The sequence below is a fragment of the Ranitomeya imitator genome, chromosome 1 (genome assembly GCF_032444005.1).
Source record: "Ranitomeya imitator isolate aRanImi1 chromosome 1, aRanImi1.pri, whole genome shotgun sequence".
NCBI lineage: Eukaryota > Metazoa > Chordata > Amphibia > Anura > Dendrobatidae > Ranitomeya > Ranitomeya imitator.
Window position 1 is genome coordinate 892,389,470 of NC_091282.1, and position 12,848 is coordinate 892,402,317.

Here is a 12,848-nt window from a genome sequence, read left to right on the forward strand (position 1 = left end):
CAGCCTGATGTTATGGGCGGAGAGCCACACTAAATCGCCAGGAGCAAAGGTCGGAGCGGGGCGCCGGTGTGTATCAGCCGAAACCCTCATTCTCTCCTTGGAGGCCCGAATGGTATCCTGTGTGCGGTCCCAGGTGTCACGTGCCTCCACCGCCCAGTCTGCCACCCTAGAATCGGTGGATGACACGGGCATGGGCACAGGGACATTGCGGATGTTGGCCGTAATTAAGGAGAAAAGGAGTCTGACCAGTGGAATCGGCTACGGCGTTGTTCAATGCAAATTCCGCCCAAGGTAGCAAAGATGCCCAGTCATCCTGCCTAGCAGAGACAAAATGTTGCAAGTATGTCACCAGAGTCTGGTTGGTTCTCTCTACCAACCCATTCGTCTCGGGATGATATGCAGAGGAGAGATTCAGCTCTACGCTGAGTAAACGGCAGAGCTCTCTCCAAAACCGAGATGCAAACTGGGGACCCCGGTCGCTGACAATTTTATCAGGCATTCCATGTTAGCGGAAAATATGCTTTATGAAGGCCGCCAAGGCCCGTGCAGAAGGTAACCATGGAAGCGGCACCAAATGCACCATCTTGGAAAAATGATCGGTGACTACCCAGATAATGGTGCAGCTACGAGACTTGGGTAAGCCCACCACGAAGTCCATCCTGACCATCTCCCAGGGCCTGTCTGCCACCGGCATGGGGTAAAGTAACCAAGCAGGCCATTGTCGCGAAGACCTAATCTGGGCGCAGGAGACACACGCCCGAATATAGTCCCCGATGTCACGAGCCATATGCGGCCGCCAGTACGTCCTCGCCAAAAGCTCAGATGTCCTCTTGGTCCCAAAATGTCCACCCACTCTGGATGAGTGCGCCCAAGAGAGAACCTCCGGTCGCAAATTTGCTGGTACGAAAGTCTTGCCCGGGGGCACGGACTCTAGCGAAACCGGAGCCACAGTTCTCAGGCTCTCAGGAGGGACAATAAGCCGGGGCTCCTCCTCCTCAGATGACACTACGGAGCGGGAGAGAGCGTCGGCATGAATTTTCTCCCCAGAGAGAAAATGGAGAGTAAAATGGAACCAGGAGAAGAACAGGGACCATCTAGCCTGGCGAGAATTCAGCCGCTGGGCTGTCTGAATATATACCAAGTTCTTGTGGTCAGTGAACACTTGGAAGGGAAAGCGAGCTCCCTCCAAGAGGTGTCTCCAATCTGAAAAAGCCAATTTCATGGCTAGCAACTCCCTGTCCCCGATGGAATAATTCCTCTCCGCTGGTGTGAAGGTCTTGGAGAAGAAGAAGCAAGCATGCTTCCGACCTTGAGCATCCTTTTGGAAAAGGACTGCTCCAGCACCAACGGATGAGGCATCCACCTCCATGACAAATGGTTTATCTACATCGGGGTAAGATGGGAGCGCTAGCGAAGTGTGACTTAATCGAGAGAAAGGCCTTGGAGACCTCCTCTGACCACAACTTGGGATTTGCTCCCTTCTTGGTGAGGGCAACCAAGGGAGCTATCAAAGTTGAGAAGTGTGGGATGAACTGACAATAATAGTTAATGAACCCCATAAAGCACTGCACCGCTTTAAGTAAATGGGGTTCTTGCCAGTCCATCACAGCCTGTAGCTTGGCAGGATCCATAGCCAAACGCTGGGCAGAGATGATATAACCAAGGAAAGGCAAGGACTCCTGCTCAAACACACACTTCTCTAACTTGGCGTAGAGGGAGTTTGCCCGTGAGAGGTCAAAGACTTTGCGAACATCTCTCCGATGGGAGTCAATATCTGGAGAGTAGATGAGAATATCATCCAGATAGACTACGACCGAGGTGGTGAGCATATCCCGGAAAATGTCATTCACAAAGTCTTGGAAAACGGCTGGAGCATTACAGAGCCCGAAGGGCATCACCAGATATTCATAGTGCCCATCCCTGGTGTTAAAAGCCGTCTTCCATTCGTCCCCCTCACGGATGCGAATCAGGTTGTAAGCACCATGCAGATCTAATTTTGTAAATACCCTTGCTCTCCGTAGCCTATCAAAAAGCTCAGATATCAGGGGTAAAGGGTACTTGTTCTTAACGGTGATGGCGTTAAGACCCCTGTAGTCTATGCATGGACGTAAGTCTCCAGTCTTCTTTTGTACAAAGAAGAACCCAGCCCCTGCAGGTGACACTGACTTCCTAATGAATCCTCTTGCGAGATTCTCTTGGATGTACTGAGACATTGCCTCCGTCTCCGGGAGAGACAACGGATAGACTCGACCCCGGGGAGGTTCAGCACCAGGCAAGAGGTCAATAGGACAGTCATAGGGGTGGTGAGGCGGAAGGGTCTCCGCAGCCCTTTTGGAGAACACGTCTGCATAGGGCCAATAGTGCTTGGGGAGAGAGGAAAGTTGTGTGGGTACCTGTGTTGTAGCAACCTGAATGCACTCCCTCTGACATCTACCCTCGCAGGATTTACTCCATCCCAAAATTCTCCCAGAGGAACACTCTATATGAGGCGAATGATAGCGTAGCCATGGTATCCCCAACAGGACCTCATCAATTCCCTCAGGAATGACTAATAGGAAGATAATCTCCTGATGTGATGGAGACACAGAAAGCGTAATAGGAATGGTTTGGTGGGTAATCTGTGAGGGTAGTGTCGACCCATTTACCACTCGAACGGTTACTGGCTTGGCGAGCATCACCAGGGGTATTGCGTGACTCTGGGCAAAAGCGGATGACATAAAATTACCCTCCGCCCCAGAGTCCACGCATAGCTCTACCATAAGAGTGGATGGGCCAATGGTAATTGTCCACCTGAAGGACAATTTTGAGGCAAACGTCGCCGTGTCTTGTGTACCTCCTCCAACTGCCACTAGACGCTGACGTTTCCCCGACCACTGAGGACACTTGGAGGCAAGATGTCCTGACTGCCGGCAAACATGACAGACCTTATGTGCACGAGCGGACTGGGACTTGGATCCCGCTCATGTCACCTCTGTGGCCTCATGTGACTTGGACACCTGGACTGGAGATTCCAAAGATCTGGCGAAGGTGGGAGCCAGCCGAAACCTCTGCCTACACTGGGCTCGCTCCAACCTTCGCTCGTGAAAACGAAGGTCTATGCGAGTTGATACAGCTATGAGCTCCTCCAGTGTGGTGGGAATCTCCCTAGTAGCCAAAGCGTCCTTCACATGGTCAGCCAGCCCCCTCCAAAATATGGGAATGAGGGTTTTATCTGGCCATTCCAACTCAGACGCTAAAGTCCGGAAGTGAACAGCAAAGTGACTGACCATGGTTGAACCCTGAGTCAAAGCCAGCAGTTGGAGCACTGTATCATGGGTGACTTGAGGTCCTAAAAAGACCTGTTTCAGAGTGTCCAGAAACCGAGGAACACTCCGCACCACATGATCGTTGCGCTCCCACAGCGGCGTAGCCCACTCCAACGCTCTGTCCGACAAGAGAGAGATTATGAATCCCACCTTTGCCCGCTCAGTGGGAAAATGTGCAGCCAGAAGCTCGAGGTGTATAGCACACTGGCTCACGAAACACCTACAGGACTTACTGTCCCCTGAGTATCTCTCAGGCAAAGGGAGGTGAGATAGGGTCGGAACAGAGGTGGCAGTGGGTAAGGCTGCTGCAGCCACGCTAGCAGCCTGAACAGCTATTGCGGTAACATCCACTGCCGAGGTTGCACGCTCAAGAGACGCCAACCGGCCCTCCAGCAGCTGGATGTATCCCTGCAATCGCTGTTCAGCCGCCACTACTTAGCCAGATCCTGGCGCTAGTATTCTGTTAGGGCTAGCGGAACGCACCGAGTAATAGATAGATAGCTACAAGGTGCGTTCTCAGCCCGGGATTCACCATGCAGAGATATCTGCTGCTAAGTAAAGGCGGAAGGACTCTGAGCTCACACGTGGGTTAGGCTTCACCCCGTGTGAACTGGTAGCGAACTCTGTTTCCTCACAGAGTCGCGCTGTACACAAAGCTAATGCCCTAACTAGGCTAATTGCCCCCACTGACGCTAGCTGCCTGCCTGAGTGTACAGTCCCAATGCTAACAGCTTCACACCACATAGAACTGAGTGGTATAGTATCCATTGGCATAAGCCAAAACACATTTGATACTAGCGCATGGCCGTGCGGCCATGCGAGCCTTAAATAGCTGCAGCACGTACAGGACCCTTCAAAGAAGGACCAATGGAATTGCTGCAGTACCTGAGCATGTGACCCTAGATCTCCACTGAGAGATCTTGCCCTGGGCATGCTCAGTGTGCAAAGCAGAACTTAGTCCTAGCACCTGCAGGACCTTCCGTGAGAAGGATCAATGGAAGTCGCTGCAGTACCTGCCCTGGGCATGCTCAGTGTGTGCAAAGCAGGACTTAGACCCAGAAAAGCCTGCTCGCCGCAGATCAGTGAAGGGTACAACAGCAGAGCCTGGAGAGGCAGTAGTAACCCTTTGCACAGTATCAGTCTCAGTGAGACGCTGGGAGCGATGTCTCCGCTGAGCAGGCTGCACTGCAGCCGATGCAGAATGGGAGACTGCAGCAGACACGGATCGAGATTCCCCCTGTGCAGCAGAGGAAACTCGACTCCTAACACACACCTGATCAGAATGGGGTAGCAGAAAGGAAAAACAGAACTCTGATTCAAATGATAAGATGTATGCTAACAGACTCCAAACTACCAAAGAAATATTGAGGTGAAGCAGCAATGACAGCTACTTATCTGCAAAACAGACTTTTTTCGAGAAAACTTAAAAAAAAAACACATGAACTGTGGCAAGGTAAGAAACCAAGTGTGAATCATTTGAGTTTTTGGTTGCAAAGTTTTTGTGTTTATTCCAGAACAAAAATGCTTCAAACTTCAAAACAGAGCCATTGAAAAAATATTTGTTGGATATAGTGACATTTGCAAAGGATACAGAATCCTAGATCCCAAGACAGATAGAATCACAGTGAGTAACAGTGCAACATTCATTGAAGATCTAAATGATGAAATAATGACATCACTGCAAGCAAAAAATGAAACGACAGTGAGATAACTGCAGGAACATCTGATGAGAAAGAAGTGGAAATTGATGAAAATGAAAAAAATGAAAGTCAAGAGATACAGCTCCATACAGACACAGAACCAAGACGCTCAGTAAAAGAAAACAAGGGAAGACCACCTCAACGTCTTTCATACAAAGCATGTACAAATAAAATTTATGAACCTACATTTTGGGAGGACTCCACTTTCAGAAGAGGAGGTCAACAAATCGATAAAGGCTGCAGAAACAGAAATAAAAGCCATGCATGGTTCAAAGACATGGACACTGACAGAACTGCCAAAAGAAAAAAAAGTCTACAGGATGTAAATGGGTTTTTAAAGTAAAATACCAAGCAGATGGCACAGCTGATCGATACTGAGAGAGACTCGTAGCTAAAGCCTATTGTCAGAAATATGGAGAAGACTACGATGAGACATTTGCTCCAGTTGTCAAACACACCACAATCAAAACTTTGTTTGCAGTTGCAGCAACGAAACAAATGCAGTTGAAACATCTTGATGTAAAGGCAGCATTTCTGAATGGAGACTTAACAGAAGACATTTACATGGAACAACCTCTAGGATTCAAGGATAAAAGGAAACCAAACATGGTTTGTAAGCTACGGATAAGTATATATGGTTTAAAACAAGCTGCTAAAGCATGGCAAAATAAAATCGCAGAAGTACTCATAAATGAACATTTTAAAAGCAAAGCAGATCCTTGTCTATATACAAAGAGACTGACAGACAGATGGATCTATGTGCTGATATACTGTATGTGGACCATATTTTAACCCCTTCATGACCGGGGGATTTTTCGTTTTTCCGTGTTCGTTTTTCGCTCCCCTCCTTCCCAGAGCCATAACTTTTTTATTTTTCTGTCAATTTGGCCATGTGAGGGCTTATTTTTTGCGGGACGAGTTGTACTTTTGAACGACATCATTGGTTTTAGCATGTCGTGTACTAGAAAACGGGAAAAAAATTCCAAATGCAGTGAAATTGCAAAAAAAGTGCAATCCCACATTGGTTTTTTGTTTGGCTTTTTTGCTAGGTTCACTAAATGCTAAGAATGACCTGCCATTATGATTCTCCAGGTCATTACGAGTTCATAGACACCAAACATGACTAGGTTATTTTTTATCTAAGTGGTGAAAAAAAATTCCAAACTTTGCTAAAAAAAAAAAAATTGCGCCATTTTCCGATACTTGTAGCGTCTCCATTTTTCATCATCTGGGGTCGGTTGAGGGCTTATTTTTTGCGTGCCGAGATGACGTTTTTAATGATAGCATTTCGGTGCAGATACGTTCTTTTGATCGCCCGTTATTGCATTTTAATGCAATGTCGCGGCGACCTAAAAAAACGTAATTCTGGCGTTTCGAATTTTTTCCCCGCTACGCTGTTTAGCGATCAGGTTAATACTTTTTTTTAATTGATAGATCGGGCGATTCTGAGCGCGGCGATACCAAATATGCGTAGATTTGATATTTTTTTTTTATTGATTTATTTTGATTGGGGCGAAAGGAGGGTGATTTAAACTTTTATGTTTTTTTTATTTTTTTCACATTTTTTTAAACTTTTTTTTTTAACTTTTGCCATGCTTCAATAGCCTCCATGAGAGGCTAGAAGCAGGCATAGCACGATCGGCTCTGCTACATAGCAGCGATCTGCTGATCGCTGCTATGTAGCAGAATTGCACGTGTGCTGTGAGCGCCGACCACAGGGTGGCGCTCACAGCGACGGGCAATCAGTAACCATAGAGGTCTCAAGGACCTCTATGGTTACCATTCACAAGCATCGCCGACCCCCGATCATGTGACGGGGGTCGGCGATGACGTCATTTCCGGCCGCCCGGCCGGAAGCGGTAGTTAAATGCCGCTGTCTGCGTTTGACAGCGGCATTTAACTAGTTAATAGGTGCAGGCAGATCGCGATTCTGCCCGCGCCTATTACGGGCACATGTCAGCTGTTCAAAACAGCTGACATGTCCCGGCTTTGGTGCGGGCTCACCGCGGAGCCCTGCATCAAAGCAGGGGAGCCGGCATCGGACGGTATAGTACGTCCGATGCCGGTAAGGGGTTAATATGGGATGAAGCGGAGATAGTGAAAACTTTGGATCAACACTTTGAGATCAAAGATCTGGGAAATGTGAAACAGTACCTAGGAATACAAATAGAAAGAGAAGAAAATGGGAGTTTCCTTCTTAATCAAAATCACATGATTCAAGACATAATCGAAACATTTGGATAGAAAGATGCAAAACCATTAAAGTCTCCAATGGAAACCAACTATCTGAAGGAAATAAATAGTGAACAGAATCTGTAACCGAATAATGAACAATACAGAAAGGCAATGGGAAAATTATTATATCTTGCGACTATTACAAGGCCAGACATTGCAGCAGCAGTGGGAAATTTGGGCAGGAAGGTGTCAAAGCTAAACAAAATGGATTGGAATGCAGTGAAGAGAGTAATCCGCTAAGGTACCGTTACACTAAACGACTTACCAACGATCACGACCAGCGATACGACCTGGCCGTGATTGTTGGTAAGTCGTTGTGTGGTCGCTGGGGAGCTGTCACACAGACAGCTCTCTCCAGTGACCAACGATCAGGGGAAAAACTTCGGCATCGTTGAAACTGTCTTCAACAATGCCGAAGTCCATGGGTAACCAGAGTAAATATCGGGTTACTAAGCGCAGGGCCACGCTTAGTAACCCGATATTTACCCTGGTTACCATTGTAAAAGTTAAAAAAAAAAAAAAACACTACATACTCACATTCCGTTGTCTGTCACGTCCCCTGGCGGTCAGCTGTGTCAGCGCCGGCCGTAAAGCAGAGCACAGCGGTGACATCACCGCTGTGCTCTGCTTTACGGCCGGCCGGCGCTGTCGCAGTCAGTGCGGGAAGCTGACGTCGGGGGATGTGACAGACAACGGAATGTGAGTATGTACTGTTTTTTTTTTGTTGTAACTTTTACAATGGTAACCAGGGTAAATATCGGGTTACTAAGTGCGGCCCTGCACTTAGTAACCCGATATTTACCCTGGTTACCAGTGAACACATCGCTGGATCGGCGTCACACACGCCGATTCAGCGATGACAGCGGGTGATCAGCGACCAAAAAAAGGTCCTGATCACTCCCAGTGACGAACGATCTCCCAGCAGGGGCCTGATCGTTGGTCGCTGTCACGCATAACGATTTCGTTAACGATATCGTTGCTACGTCACAAAAAGCAACGATATCGTTAACGAAATCGTTATGTGTGAAGGTACCTTTATTTAAAGGGGACTAGCAGTGTTAAACTGAAACTATCTGCAAGTGAGAAATGCATTTTAAAAGTTGATGCAGACTGGACTGGAGATACAACTAACAGGAAGTCTACCATGGGCTATCTTTTCTTGCTCTCAGGCAGAACAATTAGTTGTACTAGTAAGAAACAATCTATAGTAACACTGTCATCGACAGAAGCAGAATATGTCGCCGCAGCACATGCCAGTAAAGAAGTTCTATGGTTGAGACAACTGACTTAGGACAACAACAATTGGGACCAACAAAGATGTATGAGGACAATCAAGGATGTCTATTTCTTGCTCAGATGGAAAGAGTTAATCCAAGAACTAAACACATTGATGTGAAGTTTCACTTCTTGAGAAATCACCAGGAAAAAGGAATCCTAAATTTAGAGTACTGCCCAACTGAAGATATGACAGCAGATACTTTCACAAAGGCATTGAATGCTGAAAGACATCAGAGACTGATGAAGAAATCAGACTTAACTGAATAAGGCTAGGTTCACATTGCGTTAGTGCAATCCATTTAGCGCATACGCTAACGGAATGCGCTAACGCAATGTACAAAAAGGGCTTGCGTTTAGCGATCCCGCTAGCGCAGATGCCCGATCTGCGCTAGCGAGAAACGGACCTCGAACGCTGCAAGCAGCGTTCAAGGTCCGTCAGAAAATAACGGGACATCGCTAACGCATGCCAAAAATGGCATACGTTAGCGATGCGTTAGATACATTGCGGTCAATGGGTGCACTAACGGATCCGTTACATAGCGTTAATTGCGCCATGTAACGGATTCCACCAGCGGACACCCACTAACGCAATGTGAACCCAGCCTAAGTCCTTACTGTTGAGAGGGTGTTGGCAAATATGCAACAGATACAGATTTATTTGTGTGCAGGAGGAGTTTACACTTTTCTGACAGTAGATGGCGATGTTGTTATTGTTATATGCTTAGTTGAATGTAATGCATATACTTGTACTTTGGTTTCACATTTTCTCTGGTACAAGGTCCTTCAGACTTCCTGTTATGCTGTATTAAGAAGCGGATGCATGTACCTCATGTTCTATGCAGATAAAAGTTGAATTACCCCATATAATCTACTCTCACAAGTTTCTTCTGCGACCAAACTATGCAACAACATAGTTCAGTTGTTGTGCTTCAGCAGTTGTGCTTCAGCAGTTTCTCAAAACCTACCCTGAGCTGCCGGATCTGCTTGTCAAAGTACACCGCTTGTGTGCCCATTTTAGAAAGTCATCTACAGCTTCCGCCGCCCTTGACGTGCTTCAGCAGCATTTGCAGCTTCCGGCTCTCTGACTGTTGTGTGATGTCCCCACGTGTTGAAACTCTACACTACAGATGTTGGAAAGGATTTGTGAGCAGAAGAGGGCACTTGTTGCCTACCAGGATCAACAAGGCCGTCGGTATTCAGTTCAGACTCCACACATAAGACCTCAGGAGTGGACATGGATGTCAGACATATGTACCATCCTCCAAAACTTTGAGAACTCCACCAAGATGGTGAGTGGCGATGATGCCATAATTAGCGTCACCATCTTGCTTCTCTGTGTTCTGAAATGCTCTCTGCCCACAATCAGAGGATGCATGCAGGCGGAGCACGATGAGATGGAGCAAGGAACCATACAGGGTGATTACACACAGTCCAGCCTCATCTCATCCCAACGTGGATTGGGTGACAATGAGGAGGAGGAGGAAGAACAGGTGCTAGTTTCATGTGCTGTAGACGGTACTACAAGCACAACTGTCATACCGTCTGTTCAGCGTGGATGGTCTGAGGACAGGGAGGAGGAGGAGGAGGAGGAGAGCATGGTCAGTTGTCCTCTTGGTGAGGACATGGAAGTCTTGCCTGTTATCTGGCATGCATGGCTGAGTTTATGTTATGCTGCCTTTCCCGTGACCCTCGCATTCTCAAATTTTTGGGTGACAGTCATTACTGGTTGGTGACACTTCTAGACCCACACTACAAGGAGAACTTCCTATCTCTTATTCCAGAGGCAGACAGGTCTACTAAAATGGGGCAGTACCAGAGGGCCCTTGTTGCAGAATTATTTAAAAAATTCACATCTGAAAACGCTGGTGGCAGAGGTCACATTTCGTTGGACAACCAAGGAGTACAGGCGAGAGAGACACAACTCCAATCCAGCAGAGGCAGGGGAACACTGGCAAAGTTCTGGGAGAGTTTCTCATACCCTCCCATCGCATGGCACTGAGGCGCGGGATTCTCTCACAAGGAGTGCAAAGCTTTGGAAAATGCTGAGGGAGTACCTTGCTGACCGTACCAACATCCTCCGTGATTCCTTTCTGTCTTATAATTATTGGGTATCCAAGCTAGACACGTGGCATGAACTGACACTCTATACCTTGGAGGTCCTGGCTTGCACTGCCGCTAGGCTTTTGTCAGAGCGAGTTTTTAGTGCCGCTAGTGGAATAATAACTGATAAGCGCATCCGCCTGACAACTGAAAATGCTGACAGTCTGATTCTTATAAAAATTAACAAGGGCTGCATTGGACCAGACTTCTGTACACCATCGAATGATAGCAGCGTAACATAAACTGAAATCCAGTGTCTTTTTTTGGGAGGTCTATTCCCATGCACCTCCTCAAACCCACACATGGGTATGCGCTTCCTGATTTTGGCTATTTGCTGTTATCCTCCTCTTTCTCCTCATTCTCATCCTACACCACCAGATCACCATGGTGACCGTGGTCCATGATGCAACACTCACATTTTTACAGGGTGTTTATGATGCCCATACCAAAAAAATTGTTATACAGTAAATTCATGTATACCCAGGGGTAAATGTTTGTCAGCCCATACACTTAGTGCATGGGCATTACAAGTATAGGAGACCCGCTCTTTTCTAATGGGAACGTTTATTATAAGGCCCTCCTCCACGTCTCGTCAAAGGGGTATTGGGGTGCACCCAACTTTTTGGCAGCCCTTTTGTTCATGGGCAAACAGTATGGGAGACCCACTTCCTAATAATGAGAAAATTGTTTTATGAGGCCCTTCTCCACGTCTCTTCCAAGGGGTATTGGTGTGCGTCCAAATTTAGGCCAGCTCAAGCATTCACTGCATAGGCAAACAGTATGGGAGACCCGTCCGCTGTTTTTGGGCCTCCGTCCGCTGTTGAGACCCCCAGAATGGAGTGGGCTGCATTCCCATGGAACCTTCCATCCCCTTGCATCTCTCGACCAGTTCATCGGCATTCCGGGGATCATCCTGGGCAACCCAAGTCTGCATGGGCCTCGGCAGGGAGTGTACAAACCAGTCCATCACCATCCATTCTACCATCTTCGCAGGCGTAGAGGACTCTGGCTGCAGTGACTTCTGGACCAGGTGCAACAGGTCAAACATTTGGGAGCGCGATGGTTTGTCCCGGTGATACGCCCAATAGTAAACCCACTAGGCCCTGAGAGTCATTGTTACCCCCAAGCGTGCAAGAATCTCAGTTTTTAGCTTGTCATACTGTTTAGCATCCTGCAAAGCTAAATCATAGTATGCTTTCTGGGGCTCCCCCGTCAAGTATGGCACCCCTACCTGTGCACACTGCTCTGGCAAGAATTTCTCCCTCTCAGCAACCATTTCAAACACCTTCAGGAAAGCATCAACATTGCAATTCTCTTTTGTAGAGTCCTCGGCCTCAACAATGCAGTTCTCCACTTCACGATGGTCAGCTTCAACAATGCAATGCTCCACTGCAGTTTCTTCAGCTTCAACATTGAAATTCTCCACTGCTGGGTCTTCAGCCTCAACACTGCAATTGACTGCAAGTTCCTCAGCTTTAATATTGCAATTCTCCACTGCCGGGTCTTCAGCCTCAACACTGCAATTGACTGCAGGTTCTTCCTCTTCAATATTGCAATTCTCCACTGCCGGGTCTTCAGCCTCAACACTGCAATTGACTGCAGGCTCTTCAGCTTCAATATTGCAATTCTCCACTGCCGGGTCTTCTGCCTCAACATTGCAAATGACTGCAGGTTCTTCACCTTCAATATTGCAATTCTCCACTTGCTAGGTCTTCAGCCTCAACACTGCAATTGACTGCAGGTTCTTCAGCTTCAATATTGCAATTCTCCACTGCTCGCTCTTTAGCCTCAACACTGCAATTCTCCACTGTTGGTTCTTCAGCCTCAACACTGCAAGTTGCTGCAGGTTCTTCAGCTTCAATATTGCATTTCTCCACTGCCGGTTCTTCAGCCTCAACACTGCAATTCACTGCATAGGCAAACAGTTTGGGAGTACCAACTTCGTAATAATGGGAACATTGCTTTCAGGTTGGCCATCCTGTACGTCTGTTCAAAGGGTTATTGGGATGTGTCTAAATTTGGGGCAGGGCAAGCCTTGCATTCACTTAATTGGCAAACAGTATGGGAGTACCAACTTCGTAATAATGGGAACATTGCTTTCAGGTGAACATCCTGTATGTCTTTTCAAAGGATTATTGGGGTGCATCCACATTTGGGGCAGGCCTTGCATTCACTTCATGGGAAAACAGTATGGGAATATCAACTTCCTAATAATGGGAACATTGCTTTC